We start from the raw sequence: 4,716 nt of genomic DNA on the forward strand, positions 1-4,716 counted from the left end.
TTCTCTTGGGTTTTTTTTTTCCATCCATCCGTTCTCCTGTGGTGTTAACAGCAGCACCAGCTCCCCCCCCAGCACCTGCTGGGCAATTAGTGCCTGGCAGCTAATGGGGAAAAAAATCTTTGGCCAGAACTGAAGCACAGAGCAGGTTTGCCCTGTCAGCAGCTCCAGCCACAGCTGGGCAGCACTCAACTCAGCTAAGGCCTTTTGCACAAGCCTTGGGTCAGGGAGTCTCAGGCAGTGGTGAGAAATGTGAACTGGAGAAGGTCCCAGGAGAGCCCTGCAAACCTCAGCAGATCCCTGCCCAGCCTGAGCACACTCAGCAGGCACAGGACAGCCAGACCTCAGCACCAGCACTGCCTCAACAGGTCAAGGCTCAGCTTCAGCCCAGGAGAAGCACACGTGCTGCTCAGGGACAGATATGGGAGCTGATGCAGATTAACATCCAATTGACAGTGCTGCCTTTTGGGGGTGAGTTCCAGGCTGGAGGATAAACATGGCCTGGCCACTTTACCATTCAACTTGAAATATACTCCTGACTTGAGCAACATCCATTTTCTTCACCCAAGTATTTATTCAGAGCAGATACAAAATGTGCCACCCACACCTACCAAGCTGTTGTCACAGTAACATGACAGAAGAGATTGAACTCCTTTGTTTTAATGTGGTAAAATTAATTCCAATATCCTTGGGCTGTTTAGTGAATTCCTGAAGAGCTGGGAGCCACTCACATCCTTATCTAGGATACCAGTATCAGCATCATTCTGGCTTCAACCTTCTGCCTGGAGGTGCACTTATTGAGTGCCAATTTATTAGATGTTAAATCTTATCTACTAATCCAACAGAACAGCCCTTTGTCTTGTTTAATAGCAAGAATGTTCTACCTTTCTGGCTAAAAGAAGGTTTAAATCTAGATGAAGAAAAAGTTATGAAAAGTGATTATTTTTTCTTACTGGAAAAATAAGCAACTATCAACTAAATCATCTTTCATGCTAGACATGACAGGCTTAAGAACTTTGAAGTTATTTGGTTTTAAATGATATTATGATTTCATGGTTAAGGCAGTAATACTTTCTGCTTCACCAGACCTTGCATGCCAACCCATCCTTTACCCAGAAGACACGATTTAGTAGCAATTGAGGACACTTATGACTAACAATGGAGATAAAGTTACATGTTTTTATTTGTATAACACCCACCTGCCTCTGCCAGGCCAGGCCAAGGGCACTCCCCAGGGCTGGTTCTACCCTGGAGACAAAGCTGCCCTTCCTGAGACCTGCCCTGCTGGGCAGGCCATGGGAACACAGCTGCATCCAGCCCTGGCCTTTCCTCTCTTGGCTAAGCCACCATTTCACCCAGGCAAAAAAAATCTTCAAGGAACACATAAAAAAGACCCTTTAAAATGCACTCAGGCCTCAGCTGAAAATCAGCTCCACTCAGTTTTCCTGACTTCCAGGAAGAAATTCCTCCCCATGAGGGTAGGAAGGTGCTGGAACAGGTTGCCCAGGGAGGTTGTTGATGCCCCATCCCTGGAGGTGTTGAAGGGCAGGTTGGATGGGGCTTGGAGCAGCCTGGGCTGGTGGGAGGTGTCCCTGCCCATGCAGGGGGGTTGGAACCTGATGATCTCTGAGGTCCCTTCAAGCCTTCAATGATTCTCTAACCTGTGCCATGGGCTCAGGGTGGGCTCCTGCTCCATTTTTCTCCTGCCTCCTTGGACCTGGTACAAACTCCCACCCCAGCACATCCAGCTTTATCCCAATGCTGTGACCTGAACTGCAACAAACGTAGCCAACCTTTCCATCATGAGAGGCTTAATTTATGGTGGGCAAAGAACAACAAGTCAGAGGCTTTCAGATTTATGGCCCCCAGGATCTGAATTGACCGTGCAGCACAGCAGCCCTCCCAGCACTCTGCTCATTTCTTTAATAAAGTTGAAAATGTAAAATATGCATGCAGAGCCACCCCATCTGAATTTTATGTAAAGTGCACAATAACTTTATGGATGGTAGTAACATATGACTCCTTGTAATTTCATTATGTAAAAAGATACAGTTGGGATCTCTTAGGCCCCTATTTGAACATTTATGAATTAAATAATAGAATGTATGCAAGATTGGGACTGGAGAACAGCATTTTCCAATAGGCAGAACTGATGGAGAAGGTTTGGGAAAGGGTTTTCAGTGTTTTATGGGGCTGTAAGAATCTTTGTTGCCCAATTAGGAGAGAGAATGTGACACAGTGAGAGAAAAAAAATCATCAAAAGAAAGCAGAAACCTGTCCTGATGGTGAGAAAGCCAAACCTAGTACAAATGTAGGACCCTGGAGCAGTGAGCACAGCACAGATGCCACACAAACCAGCACCAACCAGCTGCAAACCTCCCCATCCCTTGGCTCTCCCCAAACCCATACACAAACAGACAATGTAAATTCACCATCTTGGGAAGTCTGTGTGAGCTCTTCCATGGCCCTTCCCAGAGGAAGGGTAAGGACACCATCAGGCACATCCATCTCTCTCCACCCATTACAGGAGCCCCTGAGGTTGGTGGCACCCAAGAGCCACAGGTGGGTCCCTCCAGTTCCAGAATTCAGAGCACCCACTGGTTACCACAAATGAGCCTTTGCTGTATCTTGTCAGACTGAAAAACCCCACCATGTTACTGCAGATGTGTTTGTGCCCTGGGTCTGTCCTCCCCCCCAAAAAAAATCTTGGGTTTGTTAAGCACCTATCACAAGTTTTTGTAAAATGCTTTGGTTGCAGTCACAGTATAACCAAGGAAGGAAAAACCTCAAGCAAATGTTGGCTTGTGATGGTATGCCTGGGACATTTCATGCCTGGAGTTAAGCAACCTGCTTGGGCAATACCTTTTGGTCAATAGAAATGCCATTATTTAGACTATCACAATCAATAAATTGGATTTTGCTTTTGCAAGTGAAAAGGCTGTTATTTTTCATACAGTTTGTCAATAGGCTCTAGGTTATGAGATATATGAAAGATACTCTACACAGGCCAGAGAGTTATGAGCTCTCAGGCAGATGAATTATTTAAGTTCTTTTCACTTCTATAAAAAATAAATAGAGAGATGGCCAAAACAGATGCCATAAATTGTGCTTTTGATGTAGGATTTCCATCTTTTCTTGTCTGTTCTGAAAAGCCTGGGTTCTTTGCACTGAAAATCCTTTTACCATTTGCATCCATGCAGGGAAAGACATTAATATCCACTCAAATAGGACCCTGTAAACTGGACTTACAGGTGAAGACTTACTGCTCATGGGGACTGAGAGGTGAAAGTGCAGTTCTGGCTGGAAGCTGGAGGAAAGGTGTTAACTTCCTAGATTAAAGCCTTTTCTTGTCCAGGAAGGGTGGCTTGCAGACCAACATGAGGATGCTGCTCTCTACAGGCAGGTAAAAGGGACAGTCTCCTCCCGAGGAGCCCTGGCAGCCCCCCCAGGACACGGCACAGGAGGATCAGGAGCGTTGCTGCTTCCCAGGACATTTCTGGCCCTGCTGTGCAGCCCAAGGAAGGTTCCAGCCCAACCCACACCAGCCTGGCCCCAGCTGGGTCACCCAGGGAGCTGCAGTGGCTCAAGACACTTCATTCCCTCCCCGTTGCTGCCTCCAGACCCACAGCTCCAGCCCCCAGGGGATCACAGCCAGGAAAAAAAGGCAAAAGGGCAGAATTTACCTCCCATTTTCCCCTGCCTGCTCCCCCTGTCACTCCTGCCTCCACCACAACCTGGAGATGACCTGTCCCCAGGAGCTACTGTGGGCAGAGCCCAGCAAAGGAAACTAATTCATTGCAAGCAGAAATAAGTTATTTGAGAATACAATAAAACCTGTGTCATCTGGACACTGAGCTCTGATGTTCCCATGGTTTGCAACCTGCCTTCCAGCCTGCCCCCCTTTGGCTTCCTTCTCCCTGGCCCTCACACACCAGCTCAGCAGCATTTCCTGCCCTGCCACTTCACTCTGACATGATCCATTCTCTGACCTTAATGTGCTCCTTGCACCTCAGCAGCACCTTCAGTATATTTTTTCCCCAAGGAGCCAGAGCAGAGAAGGGGCCTCGTTGGCAGCAGGTGCTGCAGGGAAGCTCAAGCTCAAGGGCAGATCCCCCATCCACTCATGCATTAGGGTGTTGCTTCCCTGTCCTCACCTGTGCCTGAAGCACTCCAGGACTGCTCTGCCCTTCCTGCTTCCTTGCCCAATCCACTCCAGTTAAATACCTTTTCATAAGGAGTTTTAAATTATAAGTCTAAATGAGGCCAATAAATTACCCTCCATAAAATCCCCTGTGCATCATTTTCCTGCAGAAAAGGCTCCAGAGAAATATTTTCATGCCAGCACCTACGTTCCCATCCCTTTGCAATATAACATTTATTCTAATATTAAAATGGCAGCTGCTCTATAAATTGTGAATCATTAGCACTCTCCATTGATTTTTCCCTAGCAGCCTGCAACCCTGGGCAGCCACTGCATGTGAATATCAGTCTATTGGATTGAGATTCATATCCTATTTGAGGGTCAAAGACCGAGACCTCGTGAGCTTGAACTTCTATCAGCCTAAAGCTGATCAATACCTGGAGATATATTTGATCCTGGCTGCTAGCACAGATTAAGTGGCCATAAATACAATCAAAAACGTGAGGCTGCTGGGATAAGTGGCTGGGGAAGGGAAGCACGACGGCACATGTGCCAGCTCCAGGGGCTTCCAGGGAGCA

This window comes from Chaetura pelagica, unplaced genomic scaffold (genome assembly GCF_000747805.2).
Source record: "Chaetura pelagica isolate M959 unplaced genomic scaffold, ChaPel_1.0 scaffold405, whole genome shotgun sequence".
Classification (NCBI taxonomy): domain Eukaryota; kingdom Metazoa; phylum Chordata; class Aves; order Apodiformes; family Apodidae; genus Chaetura; species Chaetura pelagica.